Source organism: Petaurus breviceps, unplaced genomic scaffold (assembly GCF_028583685.1).
Source record: "Petaurus breviceps papuanus isolate PSGF00001 unplaced genomic scaffold, PetGlider_PUasm1.0 428, whole genome shotgun sequence".
Taxonomy (NCBI): Eukaryota; Metazoa; Chordata; class Mammalia; order Diprotodontia; family Petauridae; genus Petaurus; species Petaurus breviceps.
In genome coordinates this window covers 3,650,704-3,673,276 of record NW_027186331.1, presented here as the reverse complement: position 1 = coordinate 3,673,276, position 22,573 = coordinate 3,650,704, and the positions used below count along the sequence as shown (strand labels likewise).

The window sequence follows — 22,573 nt, the reverse complement described above, 5'->3', positions numbered from 1 at the left end:
TCCACATTTCTATGCCACTTTCCTGCTCACAATCCTCCCATGGCTCCCCTTTGCCTACAGGATAAGGGCCTTTTTTTAAGGGCTCCATAATCTGGCATGGGGCCTTCCTTCTCTCCAAATCCACTCCATGATTTCCTGCCTCTCCCCCCTGCTAATCTTCTTCTCCATGCAACTCTATGAGGGGGTATGACAAGCATTGCTCTCCCCATTTGGAAGATGGGGAAGCTGAAGCTTAGAGAATGGGTGACTGGCCGAGGTGCCCCCATCTTGTAAGTGTCAGAGGCATGATCTGGACCCTGGTCGACCTGAGTCTGAGGCTAGCTCTGTCTGACCTCCCCTGGGCACTGGAGGCCAGCTTGGCCATGAGCTCATGTGGGTCTGGGAAGCCCCTCCCATGCTAGGGCTATTTGTGGGCTTGTGTTAGTTTATTGCTGTGGTTCCCCTGCTTTGCTGGGTAGCCGTGGTCTGGAGCAGGCCAGCCTTCTGGAGATAGGCAGGGCCCACTGCTGCCCCGGGAACTGGGGTTTCCCAGGGAAGCCTGGGCTCTGCTGACATCAGCTTTCCCTCTGGCTCTGAGTTTCCTCTCCTCCTCCCCCCAAACTTCCCCATTCTGAACTGTCCCCCCTGAAGGAGGGGTGCTGGGCTGGAATGCCAGAGGCCTGCATTAGAGTGCCAGCTCTGCCCCTGTCTTGTGGGGAGACCCGGGCAAGTCTGACATTTTCAGCTCTCTGTTCTGAGGTTTCTTCCAGCTCTGACAATCCACCTACCATGTTCTATTCAGTTCTATCTGCCAGCTGATTAAGCACCTACTGTGTGCCTTCTGGCTTGGACAGTCTAGGGTCTAAGGCCCTTCACACTGTCCCAGTCATGGGACATACAGAGATAAAAGCAAAGTAACCTCTCCAAACCAGTCCCTATCCTCAGGATCCTGAAACTCCAGTGTATCCCAAGGACCCAAATAGGTAAATGGCCAGTCATTGGAAGAGGGAGGGGGTGCCAATGCCTAAGGGTATCAGGAGAGGCGTCCATAGGAGGAAGAACCTGATGAAGCCTTAAAAGAAGGTGGAGCTGGCCTGAGCTTGGCTGGGAGGTGGGGATTGTCCAAGGCACTGAGGTAGAGAGTGTATTCCATGCAAGAGCCCAGAGGGAAGGAAGGTGTAATGAGTCTGGAAAGGTGGCTTGGCCCCCAGCACCACACTGCCACTGCCCACCACTGCCCCTTCAGTTTGCTGCATTGATCAATAGGCAAGGAGTCTTTATTAAGCTCTGACTGCATGCCAGATGCACCCCCCTACACACACAGCATGTATAGATATCTAAAAACTGGAACATTCGTTCATCACCAGGAACTCACATTGCAGCAAAAGACAGAGCACGTAGGTGGTTAGGCACATGCCTGATCATCCAGAGGAGATGGACGGTACTCTCGTAACTGGGTTATGGACGTGGGAGTGGGGGGGGGCAGAAAGATCTGGAAAACTCCAGAAGAAGGTCCAAGTTCTGGACCTGCATTGTGACACCTCGTCTGCTCTCTGGGTCTCAGTTTCCTTCTTTGTAAACTGTTTAGTTCTCAGAGGGAGTCATGAGACCACTAGAAGCTGATACACATAATCTCAATTGGGTGCTCATTGCAGCAAAAGGCAAACACTCTTGCTTCTTCCTAATTAATTCTCTATCCCACTCTCCCCAGGGCTATTCCAAACCTTCTCACATCTGAATCTCCAAAGTCTTCAATCCTGCTTCTGCTGGGCCCCCAGACTTGAATGTGAAGCCCATCTCCAAGCCTGGCCAGGGTTGAGCCGCTAAGTGTCCCTCAGTCTGGAGCTGGGGCAGGGCTCTTGGATACCCAAGTCTAGACTGGGCAGCTTCTGCCACTCACTGCTCATGCTTCTCTTGCCTGGAACCAGAGGGTCAGTTCAATTTGATTCAACAACCATTATTAAGCATCCGTTCTAGCTCAGGCCCTGCTGAGGGGGTCCAGGAGAGAGAAACTGGAGGGGTTTGGGTTCATGGGGAAGGAGGCAGGTCCACCAGCCCTACATTCAGAAGCAGAGTTATCACAGGCTCCAATGTCAGCAGCCTGGAGTCAGGACTTAGGGAGGTCCCTAGGGACAAGAGTTCCTGGTTTGGTCTCACTTGGACTCTGAGGCCTGCCTCCCTGGGTGCCCCTTCCACCCCTAACACCTTACTGGTTCAGAGAGGATAGTAACCTTGGGTTAGTGCCCAAGTCCTAGGGAGGAGGGGGGTCATATGATTCATGAAATAGAAGAGCTGGGAGGGGTCTTAGGCCACAGACTGTCAGACTAGGAGGGGCCTTAGAACAGGGCATGTCAGGACTGGCAAGGGCCTGAGAACAGGGAATGTCAGGGCTGGGAGGGGCCTGAGAACAGGGCATGTCAGGGCTGGGAGGGGCCTGAGAACAGGGGATGTCAGGGCTGAGAGGGATCTTGGAACAGGGGATGTCAGGGCTGAGAGGGATCTTGGAACAGAGACTATAGAATGTCAGGTTCTTTCTAGTTAAGCCCTCTCTGTTTCTTAGTTTCCCCCTCTGCAAAATGGGGATCCTAGCCTTGAGTGTTCTCTCTCTCTTCTCGGTCTCATCTCCTTTCTGCTTCTTCCCTGTCCTCTCCAGCACATTGGCCCCTTCTCTTTTCCTACACTGGAGCCCGCTCACTGGCCTCCGTGCTCAGATTCATCCTCCTCTCATCTGCCAAAAGGATTTTCCTCCATGGGAGTGATGTCCCTCCCTCGCCCTGGAAGCCCCCATGGCTCCCTAGTACCCGGGGAAAAGTATAGAGGCTTCTGTGGGTCATCCAGGTCCCTTTATGGTGCAGCTTTCTTTTACCTTCTTACGCATTGCTCCCCTCCATTCACTCCAGCCTTCCTCTTTGCCTCAGAGTTTCTCTTACTGCCTTCAACATTCAGTTCAAATCCCTGCGCCCCACCTCTCGGCGTTCCCCATGGCTAGGACCGCCCTCCAGAGCCCCCAACCTCTATTTGAGAAGCCCCTCAGCAGGCCCCTCAGTGCGGCCTCCTTGGCGGATGGAAGCTCCTGGAGGGCAGAGAGCTTTCTGATTTGGCCTCTGTATCCCTAAGGGCTCAGCAGTAGAAGGCCGATGTGTAAATGCTGGGCTGACTGTGCCTGCCCCAGAGCTGCGCCCGCCCTGTTCTCAGTGGGCATCTTTCCTGCTCTCTAGTACCTGAGCGGGGCCTCTGTGGAACCGCCCCCAGTTCTGCTGACTGTGGCATCTGTCTCCCTGGGCAGAGCTGCCCGCCAGATCTGGTGAGCTTCGCAGAAACGTCCGGAATTCCAAATCAGCATTTTCCCAACCGCGGCAGGGGGGCAAGAGAGCGGGCATCTGCAGCGGAGGCCCGGGCCCTCTTGGAGGGATCAGGCCCCTTCTCATCCATTGTGGGCTGTTGTGTACTGTTGGCTGGTGGCGGGCAGGAGGCAGGGGGCAGGCTGAGAGACCCCTCCCTCCCCCCAGCCAAAGCCTGCTCCAGCACTCTGGCAGGCACTGAGTTAGCAGGCCTGATGTGTCGTCAGACTGGGCCCGGAGAGGCTGTGACGGGAATTTGATTCACCTGCTGCCATCAGGAAGCCTGGCACAGGCTGAGTCACACCTGGAGCTCTGGGGGGTTCAGTCACCTCTGGCTCGGTGCTGCAGCAGTCATTAACCTACCGGCCTCAGGCAGGACTGGAATGCTAATGCCAGGCGGGGAGCCTGGGGCAGGGGACAGAGCCCCGGATGGATGTGGTCCGGGGGCCCTGGGCTCCAATCAATCCCGAGAGCAGATTCTCCGATGTGGGCTTGGGCTGTGAGGAGAGGAGGCAGCAGCAGAGATAAGAGGCAGGGGGCCGTCCTGCTGGACCTGAGCAGACCCCGTCGGGGGGCTTGTGTTCCGTTCTGGGGCCACAACTTGGGAAGGACATCGATGCAGTGGAGGGTGTCCAGAGAAGGGCAGCTGGGATTCATGACGAGGAAGGGCCTGGCATACATGGCATATGGAGATTGGTCGATAGAACTGGGTCTATTTAACCTGGAGAAGAGGGAGGGACGTGTCTCCCAGTGTCTAAAAAGCTTTGACTGTGAACAAGGGAATAGCTTGGTTCTGCTTGTCCCCAGAGAGCAGAACCAGGAGGAGGGGGGAAGACCGGAGGGAAGTCGATTCAGTCTTGTCAGCAATTAGAGGTATCCAGACCTGGAATGGGCTGTATCTGGAGGGAGTGGACTCCCCTTCCCTGGAGTGGAGGTCTCTGGGCGAAGGCTGGGTGACCTCTGGGGCATATGATGCAGAGGGTAGGGTAGACACCTCTGAGACCCTTTTGGGGTCTGATGGGGTCAGTCTGGACCGGGCTGCTGCTGGCTTGCTGTGCAGTCTCAGATAATGATTTCCTCTCTCTGGGCCTCAGTTTTCCCATCTATAAAATGGGGAACGTGATCTTGCCCATCAGGGGGTAAAGCGAAAACCAAGAGGGTTGCTGAAAGGGAAGCACATTGCTTTGTACTCATGACAGTTACTCATAAGTCTATGTGTGGGGTGGGGGAAATAAGCCTGAACTGGGAATCAGAAAACCTGGGTTCAAGTTTTGGTTATTGTGGTGATTGTTCCCTCATTTCCATCATGGCCTATTCATAGTGACTCCATCTGGGGTTTTCTTGGCAGAAACCACTGCAGTGGTTTGTTATTCCCTTCTCCAGCTTGTTTTACAGATGAGGAAACTGAGGCAAACAGGATTAAGTGACTTGCCCAGGGTCACACAGCTAGTGAGTGTCTAAGGCAAAATTTGAACTCAGGAAGATGGATCCTTCTGATTCTCAGCCCAGCACTCTGTGCACTTGGACCCACCGCTTATTGGCTGTGTGACCCTGGGCAAGGCATTGCCCCTCCCTTGGTTTCTTCAGCTGTAAAGTGGAATCACCAGCCCTGGCCCCCTTCTATCAGGAGACTATTTTGAAGAGAGGGCTTTGTAAACTGGAAAGGACCCAGGAATGGGAAGAACGATGAGCGGAATTATTTACCATGTCTCCCCTTTCTCTGAACGGTGTCCAAGCTTGCTCTAAGCTTGGGCCGGAGGCTTAGGGACTGGAACCCTCTTTGTTCTCACCCGGTGTCTGTGGCCAGGGGCTGAGGGCTTCTAACTGGGGAAAGGTGTGTGTGTGTAGCTATTGAATCCCAAGAAGCAGAAAGGTCCACCCTTAACACGGCCCACTTTCAAACCAAGGGTACCAGGAAGCGTGGACTCTCACCGTCACCCTTGGGTTTCTAGTCTTGGTCTAACTCTGAAAATCCAACCCAGGCCACTGTGTCAATATCCAGACAATTGACTGAGAGGCGGCCAGAGGAGGTCAGAGCTTTGGGATGTTACTCTGGGGTGGGCGCAGAATGTGGAGTCTTTCACAAAGGCAGGGAGCTAAGGGAAGCAGGGCCTGAGTGCCTGGGCCTACGCCAGTGCCCTCGGGCAGAGTCAATCAACAAACGCTTATCGCTTATCCCTGGATGCCTGGAGATGATTGAACTTTTACTGCCCTTGCCTCCTCCTTTCTCAGCCCCTTGCTTTCAGAAGACCCTAGGGAGCTCCTTCTCAGGTTATTTCGGAGGGAAGAGCTTTACTCAATTCAATCAAACTCAGCAAACACTTATTAAACTTCATGCTTCAGACACTTCAGTACACTGGAGATACTGAGAGGGGAAAAACCCTCCCTGCCCTCCAGGAGTTTCCATTCTAATTAGGTTTGCCCACACATCTGGAGAAGATTGTTAATAGAATAATTGCCAGGTGGTTTAGAGGGGGAGGAATCAGAAGCTGCAGGAGACAAGGAATGGCCTCTGAGAGAAGGTGAACTGAGTCTGGAAAGAAACTAGAAATTCCAGCCTTAAGAGATGGGGAAGCTAGTTGGTACCATAGTGCCCAGAATGCCAGGTCTGGAGGCAGGAAGCTCATCTTGCTGAGTTCAGATCCAGCCCCTGTCTTACAAGGTGCTTAGTAGAGTTGGTGACTTCCATCCCGTGCACATAGTGTAACAGTTCAGCAGCTGGTAAGGGGCCTGGGGTCCCAGGGGAAAGGGGGTGAAGGGAAGCGGAGAGGTCCACATGGTCTACACTCGAGGTGAGGGGTGCCTCAGCTGGGCTGTGGTGGTTGTGTGAATGGAGAGCAAGGAACATGCCCAAGGGATTTGAAACTAGAAACTCAGGACTTGGCCCTTGATTGGATATGTGGGGTGGGGACTGGGAGAAGGACGCCAAGTATGGGAGCCTAGGTAGGCGGTGAGGCCAAGCCCAGGGACTGGGGGACCCATGCAACATCAGAGTGGCCCTCCTAGATCCATCAGTCATCTTCAATGTGCTGTCCTCCATCCTTCTGCTAGGGAGAGGACTTTAGCAGAACTCTAAATGCACTCTGTTGGGAGGAGAAGGCTGCTACAAGCACCTGTGAGGTGCCTGTGACTGGTGGAGGCTTGTATTCCTTTGCTAGAGATACCAGGAAAGCCGAGGATGGGGACAGGGGCTAAGGAGGAACAGAGTGTCTAGAGGCAGGAAGCAGCTGGTGAAACCCACTGCAAGTGAAGTTGGTGCCTGGTACCATAGGGAGCTACGGCAAGAGGAGGAAGGGGGAAGGGGAGAGGATGGACGGATCAGCTTTCGGGAAAGGATTTGGAATCGCCAGGATTGAGTCTGAGTCCTGAATCCAGAGCTTACTGACCAGGTGACTTTGGGCACAGGAAGTCAGCAGGGCCGTGCCTCTCCAGGGGCACGGGAGGGGGACAAGCTAAGCCCCTTCTGTCTAGGTGACAAGTAGAGGCCTTTCTATTTGGCTCTGAAAGTAATAGGGAGCCACCAGGATGTATTTAGTGGGGGAGAGGTTGGGATATGGTCTGCAGTTTAGGAGGAGCACTGTGGTCTGAGTGGAGAATGGACAGGAGGCAGGGAAACAATGGGAGAGGGGCAGATGGGAGGTGACCAGGGCCTTCACCAGGGTGGCAGGGAGGGTTCGTGGAGTCAAAACTGGGTCTGAGATCTACCTGTTGACAGAGTCTAAGATCACAGATTTGGTGACCGTCTGGCCCAGCCTCCTCCTTCTGAAACAATAAAGGGGGCCTGTGGCTTGTCCAGTCTCCCAGGAAGCCACCGGGAAGGATTAGAATCTGGGTCCTCTGACTCCCTCACCAGAGCTCTCCAAGGCCCTGGATAAATGAAATGCAGACTCTTGAGAGTCCTGCAGTGGGGCTGTGCATGACTGAGGCTCCACATCCTTCAAAATCCCCTGACAACATCAATGATAATAATAAGGATACACCAGCACCGGGTGCATTTCTGTGCATTTTATGGCTACAAAGCAGATCCTCACCCAAAGCCCAGAGACTGAGGCAGGGCAGGAATTACTGTCCACAAGTGGCAAGTTGGAATCAAGCAAGAATCTGCTTACCTACCACATGCTGTGCTGGGAAGGAGAGAGACAGAGAGACAGAGAGAGACAGAGACAGAGAGAGACACACACACACACACACAGACAGACAGAGACAGATACAGAAAGAGACAGAGAGAGACAGAGAGAGAGACAGAGACAGAGAGAGAGAGAGACAGAGACAGAGAGAGACAGAGACAGAGAGACAGGGACAGGGAGAGACAGAGACAGAAAGAGACAGAGAGACAGAGAGAGAGACAGAGAGAGAGACACACACAGAGAGAGACAGAGACAGAGACAGAAAGAGACAGAGAGAGACAGAGAGAGAGACAGGGACAGAAAGAGACAGAGAGAGAGACAGGGACAGAGAGGTACAGAGACAGAGACAGAAAGAGAGATAGACACACAGAGAGAGACAGAGAGGGAGAGAGAGAGAGAGAGACAGAGACAGAGAGAGAGACAGAAAGAGACAGAGAGACAGAGAGAGAGAGAGACAGGGACAGAGAGACAGAGAGACAGAGAGAAATAGCTCTCATAGGACAATGCCCCTGAGTTGTACTTTGAGGGAAACTAGAGATTCTATGAGGCCAAAACGAAGAGAATACATTCCACATAAGCAATGCAGCCGTCCATTGGAGGTTCTTAACCTGAGGGTCCATGAATTTTTTGAAGAATATTTGTGATAACCAATCAATAAACATTTGCTAAACACCTACTATGTGTCAAGCACTGGACTAAGTGCTTAGGATGCAAAAGGAAGCAAAAGATAGTCCTTATTCTCAAGGCACGGACCCTCTGCCAAAGGAAGCACTATGTGCATGTCTAAGTTGGTACCTCATCTACACAGCATCAAGTGACCAGTGAAAAATCTCTGCCACCAGATAGTAACTGAGCTGGGTCTTGAAAGAAACTGAAGATTCCAGGGGCAGAGGTGAGGAGGAAGGGCCTTCTAGGCATAGGGGCAGCTGGGCAAAGGTTCAAACTACCAAGAGCTCCTTTCTCAGAAGGCACGATGGCAGAGCCACGTGTCCACATTCCAGGATCTTGGCTCTGAAAGGGACCTCAAGGACCATTGAGGCTCGCCTTTCCTGAAGTAGGAATCCTTTGTACATGATCCCGGACAAGTGGTCATGCACTGTCTGTTTGGAGAGCTCACTACCTGCTGAGGCAGCTCATTTTTTTTCTTGGCTGACTCTGATCTTCAGGATATTTTTCCTTAGATTGATGATAGATACTGGGGAGATGGGACTATGTATTTAGTTATGCTGAGGATGACTTTCCTGCCCTTCGTGATTTGACAATCTCTCATCTGATTGTTGGAAAATAGGTCTAGAACTGGAAGAAGCATCACAGGGTTAGATCAGCGCCCATATTTTACAGAAGAGGAAACTGAGACCCAAAGCAGGTACATTCCTAAGATCACAAAATAGGATGTACCAGAGACAGAATTTGAACTCGGGTCCTCTGATCCTTGATATAGAGTTCTTGGCATTCCTGCATACCAGAACCCCTTTTAAAGAATGGAGTCTGAATCAGAAGAAAGTGTGTGTTCATGCCTATCTGAAGTAGTGCATGGTCATCTTGTCAAGAGGTGGACAAGCAGCTGAGAAACTCTGCTGATTGGGGAGAAGATGAGACTTTATGCTGCTGGCAGGGCTACATAATGTGTGACTCTTTCCTTCTGCCTGGGGATGGGAGGCAGGAAAGTGAGAAGCCAGAGGGAATGTGTCTCCTTAAAGAGATACGTGCAGCTGCTTTAACTATTTTCAGGACCGGATTGCACAGTATAATGAAAGTGCTCACAGCAGATTAGAATGAATATAACATTTATTCTGCACAGGAGGACAATATAAAGCAGTATTAAAGAAATATAGAAATACATTTTTCTAGATTTCTTTAATACTGCTTTATATTGTGTACATTATTATATATTAATATATTATATAAATAGTATATTTTATATATTTATATGTATTTATATATAAAATAATTTGTATTTTATATATAATTATATATACATATAAAGATAAAGTCTAACAAAGTAATAGAAATATTTACATACACCACCAAACTGGGGGAGCACCTACATCTGGGCTCACTTGCTGGAGTCCCTTGACTTCAGCTCCAGAGTCTTGGCTGGGAAAATCCCAGGCAAAGCGTTCTTTCTCTGGGTGAGCCCCCAAAGAGTGAGGGGACTTCTCCAGGTTATATCCAGTTTTAAACAAAGAAGGTCTTGAGCCAACTAACGGTGACAGAGTAAATAACTGCACGGCTGTGTTGCAGCTTCAGTCTGGGCCAGAGTTCAAAGGAGCAAGATGTCTGTGATTGATATGGCAAAACGTCTGTGTTCCGCAGGACACAGGACTGGTTCCATATGTTCCTAGAAGGACAGCAAACACTTCCAGGAAGAGGAATTGGCCAGGGGCAAGTTGATCTTTCAGTCCTGGGAACCGAGCCATGTGTTCCAAGGAGAAAGAAAAACATATGTATTCACGTAGGCCTATAAATGTACAGGGAAGATCTTTAATATTTCATTAACCCTTCAGAGTGATAAGTTCACCCCTCTATTGAGATCCATTAGCTAAGCTGGGTAAGTAGGTCACTACTTCATCCTGAGACTGAAGGGACTGTTGGCATCTGAGATGGCCTGTCAGCAAGAGTTCATGACATGAGGTTATCCTGGAGCCTCAGAGGGCCCCTCTCTACCCTCTGAAAACATTTTGCCTTTACATTATGCTCAGAACCAGTTAGGTTGAGGGATCGGTAACACGTAGGGATGAGTGAGGAGGGGAGCACATTGTACTTAGGGGTTTTATTTCTTTAAATCTCTCTCTCATTATGCATCAGAGGGAAGAAGTGGGGGAGAAGATAGAGTAAGGAAGGATAGGAGTGTGTGAGGAGAAGGGAAGGAGATTAAGGAAGGGAGTTAGATTGGGGAGGAAGAAGGGGACTAAGAAAAGGGTGGGTAAGAAGCTGAATTAAAGGAGACACCACAGGATATTTTCCACCTGAAACAAAACCATAAGACCAGTGTTTGGGGATGTGGGTGAGGGGCAGAGCCAAACAGAAGCCAGAGGACCTTAGTATGACCATGTGTACAGTAGCATCAGAATGGGGGGAAGTTTGGCACCCCTCAATTTTCCCAAGGAGATTGAGAGAGGGAAGGAAGCCCTTATAAAGGGGGTCCATGTGAGCTTTTAGAAGACTCTAAGGAAAGTATGGGAGCTTGCCTTCCTGGGTGGGGACAATGCTTGCCTCCCCCAGATGTCAGTCCCCTGGGATGAAGTCTCCTTCCTAGCCCTTGCTAGTTATTAGACCCAAACTAAACAGGGAAATGGTTGCTAAAGACCTCTTGGAGAGGAAAGTGGGTCTCTCTGGGGGACTCAGCAGACTTCTGCATTAGGAAATAAGGCTGACAGGGATGCCTCATCTGGTTTTCACACATAGCTTTTTTTTTTTTTAAGCTGAATGCTATAATTCACACCCAGAAAGCCTGGCTCTACAGAGCTTCTCCTTGGGGACTTGGCTTGGCTGGGCTTGATTGGGCCAGGCTTCCTGGAGCACTTGGAGTCCAGATTGCTGAGCAAGGCCAGGGCTCACCCTCATGCTGGCCCCCATGGACATCTTGAATTCATAGCTCAGGTGCTGGGGTCCTGCCTAGTTACAGGAAATGAAAATATTGAGCTTAGAGGAAAAAAATAGTTTGGGGGGTGGAGGCGGTATCTGTCTTCTCCTACCAGAATACTGACCAACAAAAGAGGGATTAAACGAGGTGCTTGGGCCCAGAGAGCAGGCCCAGGGACAATGGGGGAGGGGATGGAGAGGTGGGAATCAGCTGATGCAAGGTCAAACTTTCCCCACATGCAAGCCGTCCAGAAATGGAACTGGACCAATACAGGAAGTAGCAAGTTCCCTGTTACTGGAGGTCCGTAAGCAGAGGCTGGATGGCTATTAGGGATTCCTGCTCAGGTTAAAGCTGGACCAGCTGCCTTCTGAGTATCCTTCCAGCTTAGAGATTCTTTGTACAGATGGGGAGATTGAGGCTGGAGAAGGGTGAGGGAACCACTCCAGGGAGAGTCTAGCATTGTCATGGGCTTTGCCACTGAGCAGGTCCCCCTGCTCTGACTGGGGTCACATGGCACCTCCCCCTTCCCTCCCTCTTGCTCCCTAGGGCTCTTAGCAGCAGATTTTAGAATGAAGCATCCCATGTGAGAAGAAAATGAATGTCAGACACTGGGTAATTTCCAACCCAATTACCTTGGAATCCCCAGAGCTACCTGCTCAGCTCTGGCCGCTGGTTCTGAGTGTGTGAGGCCTGCCTATTTATCATACGCACATGGGATTTTCAGGAAGTAACTGAATTAAACCCAGCCTGGGAAATCGGTCTGGGACTTCTCTATCATCTCACTCCTCCTCTCCCTCCCTCTCCCCCCCCCCCCGACTCTTCCCTTGAGCTCAGTACATGGGGAGAGGATGCTGAAGCCATAATTGTCTTTCACAGTCTTTGTGCCTTACCTGTTTAATTCCAGTCACCTAGGAGAAAGAGGCAATGGGTCTGTGTACAGGGAGTGGATCACCTCAATAATGCTGGTGATCTAGGCAACAGACATTAGCTGGAAGGGCCCTTAGAATGCAGAAGGAGGAACATCAGAGCTGGGAGGGACCTTAGAATGTGAACTGTCAGAATTGGGAGGAGCCTTTAGAACGCAAAATATTAGAGTTAGTAGGGGGTCTTAGAACGAGGGAGGGGCCATACATTAGACCTTGGATGGATACCATGCAGTGTCAGGTCTTCAAGGGACCTTGAATGAAGAACATATAATTCTAGAGCTGGAAAGGACATTAGAATATAGACATTAAAAGTTAGAGTTGGAATGAACCCTGACTCTAAAAGATGGGAGGATCTAACATACAATGTTAGGATTGTAAGGGAATTTAGAGCATAGAACATGGAATGTAATGTCATCTGACAGGGACCTTTAGAACAGAGAACATAAAATTGTCAGAGCTGGGAGAGACCTTAATGAATCAATTAATAAATAGAGGAGCATTTATTAACACCCACCCCCACGTGCCAAGGGCTGTGTTATGTGTTGGGATTGCAAGCTCTTAGAATGTCGGAGGCAACACAGTGTAGTGGAGGGGTAGAGTCAGGAAGCCCTGTGGCCGAAGGAAAGTGACTTCCCCCTCTGAGCTTGGGAGGCTGTAGAGCTAAGCTGGTGGGGCTGGCGTCAGGTTCTGCAGCCTGGGGGTAGGTACCCCACTTTCTGTCAGATGGTCGCGACTATGGGAGGCAGGCACCAGGAGGGGTTCGTCTCCCACTTTTGCACCCTTCCCATTCCTCTGCAAAGTAAGAACTTTGGACAGAGGGACCAGAAGAGGTGGGAACAGCGGGGCTCAGGTCCAGCTTCTGATACTGACCAGCGGAATGACCTGTAACTAACAACCCCTGCGTTGGCGTCTCCATAAGCAGCCACGAGGTGGTTAAGGTGGGTTGTGAGCCCAGGTTATAGAATCAGGGATTTCGAGAGGGACTCCAGAGGCAAACTGATCTAACCTCCTTATTTTAAAATGTGGAAACTGAGCTCGAGTCAAGACTTGTCCAAGGTCACCTGTAAAATGAGGGATTTGGACGGTACTCATGACGATCCTCAGGGTGCAGGCTTCCTGCTTGGCTGGGAGGGAGCCTGGAGGGGCAGAATAGGCTCCACCTACCCAGGTGGCCTGGGGAGCTGCTCAGAGAGGAGTATTCCCCCCGCCATGGACACTGTCCCACACACAGGAATCCTTCCCGGCGGAGCCAGACCTGATAGGATAGCTTAGCAAATCTCAGGCCACCTTGGCGGGGCTTGGAGTTTTTGCTTTCATCCTCAGCTCTAACGCTTTCCCCCTGGGATGTGGTTCCTACGATTGTGTGTTCTCTTTTCATTTGTAAATATTCCTCAGTATTCACAGCCCTGTGGGTTCACCGGCTCACTGCTCCTTCTACAAACACGGGCTCTTCCGCACCTTTGGAGATGGTTTTGTAAATTGTGGGGTCTGAAAACATCCCTGGCTCGGTGGCCAGCCCTCTGGGGAGGAATCGCTCTCCCTATATAGCTGGGGCTAATCCTCGGACAGATAGCATAGGCATTATTTGTGAAGGAGCCCAAGGAAATGCACCGCTGTGGGCTGCGGTGTGTGGGGATGGGGAGAAGGGGGGAATCAATCAATCACCCAGTGAGCACACTACGTACCGATTATGCACCGGGCACCAGAGAGAGGAAGACAAGAGGGAGACAGCCCTTATCCTTCCAGAAACTTCCTGTCTGGTGAGAGGATGCCAAAGGTGTTGGGGCGAAGTGTCTGGGGGTTGGAGTCCGGCTCCAGAGTCCCCGAGATAGGCAGGAGAACCCTCGGGAAGTCAATGGCCAGGGTCTTTCTTGAAGCAATGACAGTGTTGTGTTGGTCACCTTCCATCTACCCAGTTTGTGTTCAGTGTAGACCTATTTACGGGATTGTTGTCTCTCTCCTTAATAAGCTTCTTGAGGGCAGGGAGTGTATTCACTTTTTTTTTTTTTTTTTTTTTTGTTCTTGGCACAAGCAAACACTTAATGCGTGTTTGATTGATTATTGGACGAGCTGATGGTGAGGAGGGCAGGGAAGGGGACAAGTGACAGTCCCAATAAGTGGGTATGTGAGTTGGACTGATAGCTAGGGCTGGCTCTGGAGTCCTCCTTTAAAATGCACAAGTTCAGACTGGGAGGGAGCAGGTTGTCAGTCATGAGGACGACTTCAGTTTCCAATTTTAAGTAGATGAGAAGACTGAGCCTAAAGGGAGGGGAAGGCTGGAATATGGAAAAGCCTAATATGGTGGGGACTGGGGTGACAGGGCTGTCCCAGGGAGATACAGGAAGCAGGAGGGCACTGGGACTGTCCCTATCTTTAAAATAAGGGGGTTTGATCTGATAATCTCTAAGGCCCCTCCCACTTCTGGCATCCCTGGTTCTAAAATTCTGCTAGCCCTCTGTTCTGTGCCTCTTGCTGCTGGAAAGGTCCCTGAGTCAGAGGAGGATGGGATGCCCCTGGAGATTATGCAGAGGGGCAGGGGGAGGGAAGGGGAGGCTCGATCTCCCTCTGGGAGGTGACGCTCTGCCCGATCCCTCACCTGAGGGCCTGTGCCTTGGGCCCAGGTCAGCCTCCTCTGTGATCACCTCGGCCCCGCCCCGCTGTCTCCAGCTGGGCTCTGATGCTCCCTCTCGTCCCTCCTAAGCCTTGGAGGTGCCCCCAACCCACTCAGATGCTGCAGATTTCCCAGCTGTCTCTCCGAGCACCTGCTTTGAATACCAACATGAGGTTTAAAGTTGGGTTTCATTATTTAAAAAAAAAATTAAAAATATCCTAATCTGGCAGTTTGAGGAGGTGTCAGCTGCACGGTCAGTATGGTTGTCATGGAGACCAGCAGACAAGGCCTGCGCCCGGGAGGAGGAGAGGCCCACTTCCCGCCAAGCCGAGGTGCCAATTACCGGGGAGAAGAACTCGCCGGCGCCCAAGTGGGCCTGATGGTTAATGACAAGCGCCCCATGCGAGTGCAGGAGTGCATCTCGATTTGGAAATAATTGTGTGTATCAGAGGATGGGGGATGGGGATTGGATGGGGGATGGTAGGAGCAGAGCAGGAATGTTCTCGTCCCTCCCTGGGTTTGCTTATCTTGGCCAGTGGGAAGTCCGTCCAGTCCAGGCTCTGCCCCTGACACTCTGCTGGTCCCCGGGCCTGAGTTTCCTCCTCTGTAAAACAGGGCAGGAGAACACCAGCCCCCTCCCCCTTCCCAGCAGGGATGTTCAGTCCATCAGTCAAACCCGGAATTCAAAGTTGGGAATGATCACAGGTGTTTCCGGTCTACCTGGGGAACTCATCCTAGACATATGCCCTTGGGGGGCCCCTGACATTTCCCAACTTTCAGGATCATTTAAAGACAAAAACACAGGAAGAGAGAAAGTAAACATGGTCTGAGAGTTAATTTACTTTGAGACAATTAACCAATGAGCATTTCTTAAGCACTTGGTGTATACCAGGTGCCAGACTGGGTAAAACAGCCCATAGCTCTGCCTCCCCCTCCCCTGCCATCCCCCCACACAGCTGCCTTGTAATCATTTGGTGTATCGGCAGCTGGGGGCACAATGGAGAGCAGCGAGCCTAGAGTCAGGAAGATCCGGGTTCAAATCCAGCCTCGAACACTTACTACTGTGTGACCTTGGGCAAGTCATTTAACTTCGGTTCGCCTCAGTTTCCTCATCTGTAAAATGTGGATAATAATAGCACCTACCTGCCAGGGTTAGCCTTAGTTTATCATTATCATTAATGATTCCATCTCTACATCTTCCCGTGCTGTCTCCCCACTATCTCAGGGGCCTTATATCCTCAGTGGAGAAATCTGTAGGCATGATCTTCATGTCATCATCATTGCTAACATTTATATAGCACCTACTATGTGGAGGGATCAGATGGTATAATAACCGTAACTACTTTAGTGCATAGTGGGTTAGCACTGCCAAGCCCTGCCCTTGGAATGCAGTAGATGCTTAATGGATGCTGTTGGGAGTGGGGGGGTTAAAGTAAGATGAGTCAGGAAAGGGAGGATGAGGCCAGGTGGGAAAGGGCTTCCACAGTCTCAGAGGAGCTTGTTTTTGATTCCAGAGGGAACAGGGAATAACCAGAGTTCTGGATCTATTGAGGAATGCTTACAGAGGAGGAGAGGGGAAGCTTCCCGAAGCTTCACTTCGGGGGCTGAGCTGGCAATGGAATCCACTCCCGCTGACTCCCAGCGCACAGCACAGCCTCTGGGCATCCGATGAAGGGCTCAAGTCTGCCTCCGAGGCAGACTGCAGGTGCCCTGACCTCCCTGGTCTCAGTTTCCCCCTCTGAAAAAGATGGCGGCATGGAAGTACCTTCCGGCTCTTGATCTCTGGTCTCATTAAGTACCTCAGGCCCTGTCTCTGGGCCCCTGTTTCCTTATCTGTAAAAGATGGGTTCAGAATGGATGGCACCCGGGGTGCTGTGGCTGCCCCAAAGCAGGGGATTTGGTGGATCTCAGTGGAGTCCCGATCGCAGACCCCAGGGCCCTCTCCCTGGTGATCCAACAGCACAGAAGAGAGCCCTGAGACAAGGCAGAGCCCGGGCAGGGTCCAGGAGCCCCAGAGCAAGGGAGGCCGTGCAGCAGGCTGGAGGCTGGAGGCTGGGGCTCTGTCTCTACCATGGACAAGGCTTCCTGAAGGACTCTGGACCACTCATCTACCCTCCCTGGCCTCAGTCTTCTCATCTGCAGGATAAAGGATTTGAGGAGATGATTCCTCCCATCTCTCCCAGTCGTGCGTTCTCTTTTCCATGTTCTGCTCGGACATCCCCTGCTCTGAGGCCCCTCCCAGCCCTGACATCTCCTGTTCTCAGGCCCCTCCCAGCCCTGACATCCTATATTGTTCTATGTTTCAGGATCTTCTATAATCTTGTATGTGTGGAGAACCAGGTCCCAGTGGGTCTTAGTGATCCTGAGGGAGGTTAGAAGAGGGTCCTGCCTTCTAATCAGTTTGAGGCTTCAGGAACCCCTCTGGGGTCAGGGGTTCCTGCCAGTGCCTGGGAGGGGCCCTGGGCTATGAATGCTGCAGTGGCCTGTGCCTGACCCCGAGGAGGAGGTCAGCACCTGAGAAGCCCAAGGATGCTCTGGACGGCTCAGCCCAGCAGCGGAGAGCCCCACCCCCACCCCCTCAAGCACTCTCCATCCCACACCTGGAGCGGGGCAAAGACAACCCTGAGCAGAAGTGACTCAAAAATAGAGGCTGGCTTTCACAGCTACTCTGAAGATGTCAGCGGCTCTTTAGAAGAAACCAGAACTAATTAATTATGAGGAGTCAGTCAGGGAAGCAACCATTCCCACTGCTAATGTATTCTGCTCCCTCTCAGGGCACTGACTGACCCTTTCCTGTGAGGCGTTGAGGAGGAGGAGGAGGAGGGGGGAGGAAGAGAGGGGGAAGGAGGAAGAGGAGGAGGAGGAGGGGGAGAGGGAGGGGGAGGAAGAGCGGGGGAAGGAGGAAGAGGAGGAGGGGGAAGGAGGAAGAGGAGGGGGAGAGGGAGGGGGAGGAAGAGCGGGGGAAGGAGGAAGAGGAGGAGGGGGAAGGAGGAAGAGGAGGGGGAGGAGGAGAAGGAAGGAGGAAAGAGGAAGAGGAGGAGGGGGAGAAGGAAGAGGAGGAAGGAGGAAGAGGAGGAGGGGGAGGAAGGGACAGAGGCGAGGAAGCGAGGAGTGGGAAGGAAGGAGGAGAAAAAGAAGCAAGAAGGAAGTAAAGGGGGGTCTTCGGAGCCTCTGTGTGGGCAGCCTGGAGGATGGGTCCAGTCTGGGCGTGTCTGAACAGAAGCAGGCGTGTTTGCGCACGTGTGTGGAGGGAGCCTTCCTGGAAGAGCTTGAAGATTCAGGTTTGAATCGAGGCTCTGCTTTGGCCTTAGTCAGGTGTGACCTTAGGCTGGGCCCAGCTCTCTGGGCCTCAGTTTCCCTGTCTGTCCACTGCAGGGGCTGGACTCAACACTAGCCTCCCTTTCCTCTTCCTGATCAGATGCTCTAGGGTTCTGGGATTCCCCCGGCCCGTGATCCTAGGCTGCTCCCTGCTCTCGCCCAGGCCAGGCTTGGAGGGAGGATGCTCTGGGTGGCCCCAATAACTCAGGGCCACCAAATAGAGCAGGCTGCTCAGCACCAAGCCCCCACCCCCACCCCCACCCCAAACGATGAGCTCCCAGAAAGGAGCTCAGATGCAGCCACAGGAAAGAGGAAGGCCCCAGGGACCTGCCAATGAGTGGAGATGAAAAGGCCCTGAGTCTGCCCAGGCTGCCAGCAGAGACCAAAGAGGAAGGCAGAACTTCAGTCAGGAACAAGGGGGCAGGTGGAAGGGAGCCTGGGCCCCAGCCTTTCCCGGAATGCTGCTGGGGGTGGGGAGGGTGGCCCTGTCTGAGTCCCAAACCCCTGTGATGCAGCCCCTCCCAGCCTCGGAGGCTGGGCCTTGTCTCCAGACCCTGGAAGAAGCAGTGAATTTGGAGGCCCCTGGAATGCATTCCCCTGGTAGAAGGGAACCCCCTTGAGGGCAGGGCCTCTCACCAGTTGTCACGGGCATCCCAGCGTTGAGCACGTCCCTAATTAAGCCTTCCTCCATCATTACCCATCCATCTGACTCCCAAGGTTCTACCACCAGGGGCTCCATTTCCACTTGGGGGTTGAAAGGGTCTGGGTGGGGGCTTTTCCCTGGAAAGTGAGCATGGGTTCAGGGCATCTTGGGCCCCTTTCCCAGGCAGGAGACATCTTCCCCACCCCCTGGTCGATGGATGAGGAGAAGTATCCACCCAGGGCTCTCTGTGGGACACGCACGAATATTTCCCAATGTGGAATTTTTTTGAATCGAAGGAGAATCGTATGTTGCTGTGTTTAAATAAAACATCAGCTGAAGCTTCAGCCACCCACCCACCCACCCACATCCTGGGCCCATGGCGACTGGGCAGGATTCTGCTTTTATATAACTGGGCAGATGGGGAATTGATGCCCTGGGCCTCTGGCCCAGAGAGAGTTGGAGGCCCGACCTTCCTGAGGCGTGTGCCAGAGTGTGTTCGATTGGCACACAGTGGGGCAGGGGATTAGAAACACCGCCACTGGAGGCAACTACAACGCAGCCGTTTGGAGAGCGCTGAGCTGCCCTGGGAACTGGGGATCTGAGTTCGAGTGTCCTGACACTCACATGCTGTGACCATGGCCAAGTCACCCAAGTCCCTGAGCCTCTGTGAAAAAGGGAAGACATCATTTTCATTGCCTCCTCTTGAGAGGGATGGTGAGGATGGAAGGCATTCGGTGAACCTTACAGAGATGGGAGTGAGCCTCAGTTTTCCCATTGGTTCAGTGGGCAGCTTGCATTGCAGGGCTATAGTCTAAACCTTGGAAAGTGACCGGGGGGGCTGGTATTCCGGCCCCCTCCAGCCGGGCAATGTGGGGGAGGAGAAGCCTCAGGAAGGGGCAGCCGAAGAGCCGGCTGTTAGATGGCAGAGAGGGACCCCCTCCCGCTCCAGCCTCTCCCCGAGCTGGCTCTGCTCTCAGTCGACATCTGGGAGCCCCTCAGAATTCCTTTCTTCCCTCCTGTTCCTCCTCACAGACGAAAGAAAGACTGGAAAGATTCTGTGAAAAACGGAGGCCATCTGCTTGGTATGAGAACCATCGCTCTGCTGCGCCCCTCCCCCACAGCCACCCCCATCCCTCCCCCGCATTTCTGCAAATGCCCACACCATCCACTGCACAGAGACATTCCTGCCCATGGCACCGAACTCCTGCATGGACCCGTGCATGGGCCCCTGCCACTCCCCCAACCACACTCCTGTTCCCCTGGCAATGAGATCCCATTCCCGTAAACCGTCTCCTGCCTGCAACCACCACGGCTCTCCTGATAACACCACCAATGTCTTGCAAACTCCATTGCATCCCTGCAAGGGCCATTATTTACCTGAAAGCATCACTGTTCTCCTGCAAAGAACATGGCTTTCCTGCAATTCTTTCAAGTAGCTCCTGCAAACACCACTGGTTTTCTGCAAATGCCCTTGTATTCTTGAGAACACCGGGATATTCTTGCAAACACCTTCTCCTTCCTGCAAACACCTTCTCCTTCCTGCAAACACCTCCTTCCTGCAAACACCTTCACCCTCCGGCAAACACCTTCATCCTCCTGCAAACACCTTCACTCTCCTGCAAACACCTTCACTCTCCTGCAAACACCTTTTCCTTCCAGCAAACACCTTCTCCTTGAAAACACCTTCGCCTTCCTGCAAACACCTTTACTTTCCTGCAAACACCTTCACTTTCCTGCAAACACCTTCTTCCTGCAAACACTCACTCTCCTGCAAACACCTTCACTCTCCTATGAACACCTTCACCCTCCTGCAACTTAGTCATATTTCTTCCAACAGCATCTCTCTCCTCCAAACACTTTCACTTTTCTGCCATCACATTCCTATAGACGGCACAGCATTCCTCCAAATATTATCACCCCCGCCCACCCACCCACCATGGCTCCCTTGCAGACATACTCAATGTTCTCACAAATACCAGCTTAGCTCTGCCACTGCTGTGTTTCCTGAAGTCCCATCCCATTTCCACACATATCATGGCTTCCTAAAAACACCACCATTCCCCAGAAAACACTGTCACTCTCCGGCAAACGCCATCTCCCTCCTGCAAACACCAGTGATCTCCTGCAAACAGTATTACATGCCTGCAAGTTCAGCCTTATTCCCACAAACCCCAGCTCACTAAGACAAACACACAATCTTATTCTTGCAAACCCCACCTTTCTTTTGCAAACACCATCAAATTCTTGCAAACACCATCATTCTTCAGCAAACACCATCACATTCCTGCAAAAAAAAAACACTATCCTGAAAATACCATTCTATTCCTGCAAAGGCCAGTGCTCTCTTGGCATATAGGGTCTTAGTGAATGCTCATTGACTTGCATCACTGGGCACACTTGTTCAATTCTCTGATAGATGCCCTAGCTCTCACTCTCCACATATGCCATCATACCCTTTGATCTCCCACAAACACATTGCATCCCTGCCACTCTCCTGTTGACACCATCACATTCTCCCCCTCTCTGTACCACTGCATTTCTCTCAATGCCAAAGTATTCCTGCATAGAACCACCATCACTCGTAGAAAATATCAATGCATTTCCCTGAAACAGCAAATGGGGGACATGTTCACGTGAGGCCCAAAGAACTAGCCAGTTTGGAACACGAAACAGTTAGATGGATCACTTCACAGAATCATAATGGGAGAGCTGGAAGGAATATTAGAGCCTTCCTACTCCAATCACCTTCCAGATAAGAGCTAGAATAGGGAAGGGACTTGGCTAAGGTTACCTAGCAAATTCCTGGCAGAGTAGAAATTAGAACCCAAGTCTTCTGAGTTCCAGCGAGGGACTCACTCTGCTATACCAGGCAACTCAGTCGTGGAGGAGAACAACAGACTAGTTAAAATGTTTATTTTTTCAACTAGTGTTTTTCTAGGTGTTTAGCAGATAAGATAAAGTCCTTTGCTGGAAACTGAAGTTCAGGAATGTGAAGTGATGGGTTTTTCAAGCCCAAACCACAACTGATAATGCTAACAGAAGGGAAGAACAATCAGCAAGTCAATGGCTTTTGCTTCTGTTTACACTCTTGTCTATAAGGAGGAAAAGTTAGCAAGTTTTTGAGTTTTTCTCCTTGTCGCTCCTGTCAAAGAAGGAAGAAAAACAGCACATTTTTGAATTTTGCTCCCAGTTGCACTGCTGTCTATAGGAAGGAAAAACAATTAGTAAGTTTTTGAATTTGCGCCAGTCTATAGAAGGGAAAAACAGCAAATTTGTGAATTTTTCTCCTGTTTACAATCCTGTTCTTATAAGTAATTTATCATTGTTCAGTTAGTTGTTCGTGTGATTTTCTTGGTAAAGATGCTGGAGCGATTTTCGATCTCCTTCAGCTCATTTTACAGATGAGGAAACTGAGGCCAGCAAGGTTAAGTGACTTGCCCAGGGTCACACAGTTAGTAAGTGGGCTTGGATTTAAGCTCAAGTCTTCCTGCCTCCAGACTTAGAGCTCGTGGAACTGCACCACGAGGTAATGTCTTCTATCCTGAGTATGATTGCATTGGCCCATGTGCTAAGATTTTGTAAGGATGGAAAATTTCACCCTCAGATGGGGTTTTATTTGCACAACGGCCATTGTGGGCAGAAGAGGGGAAGAGTGGTGGTTAGTGTTATAGGAGAAGGAGCCTGGTGGTGATGTCTGTTAGCAGAGAAAAGACTAGTTTATTGTGTATGTTTGCCTGGGAGAGGCTGGTGACCGCCTGTGTTTATTGGCTGGAGACTGCGGTTTCAGACCAGAAAAAGTGATAATCTGTTCTTGTTGCTGTGGGGAGGAGGGTGTTGGGAGGCCCACCTCCTCATCATCTAAGAGGAAAACGTCACCAGGAAGGCCATGGACACAGCAGCCAGCCTGCAGTTAAACCTGCTTCAGGAGGCTAAAGGTAGCTATGGAGAGCACACCGACTGTCTGCCTTACCTAACTGTGCGTCAGTCTCTTCATCTGTAAAAGGAGGGTAATTGGACTAGAGAATCTCTAAATAACTAGAAA

At 51.5% G+C, this 22,573-nt stretch overlaps 1 long non-coding RNA gene across 3 annotated transcripts; it reads right to left on the bottom strand.

The window, feature by feature from the left end:
• Positions 1-15,390: 15,390 nt before the first annotated feature.
• On the bottom strand, positions 15,391-20,329 carry LOC138171336 (uncharacterized). Of its 3 annotated transcripts, XR_011170863.1 has the most exons (4): positions 19,909-20,329; positions 19,156-19,586; positions 16,133-16,308; positions 15,391-15,683 (listed from the first exon to the last, which is right to left on the bottom strand). It is a non-coding gene; the product is annotated as an uncharacterized lncRNA (long non-coding RNA). The 3 variants fall into 3 exon arrangements; XR_011170864.1 differs by lacking the exon at positions 19,156-19,586 and having other exon boundaries at positions 16,133-16,403; XR_011170862.1 differs by lacking the exon at positions 19,156-19,586 and having other exon boundaries at positions 19,909-20,322.
• Positions 20,330-22,573: the final 2,244 nt, after the last annotated feature.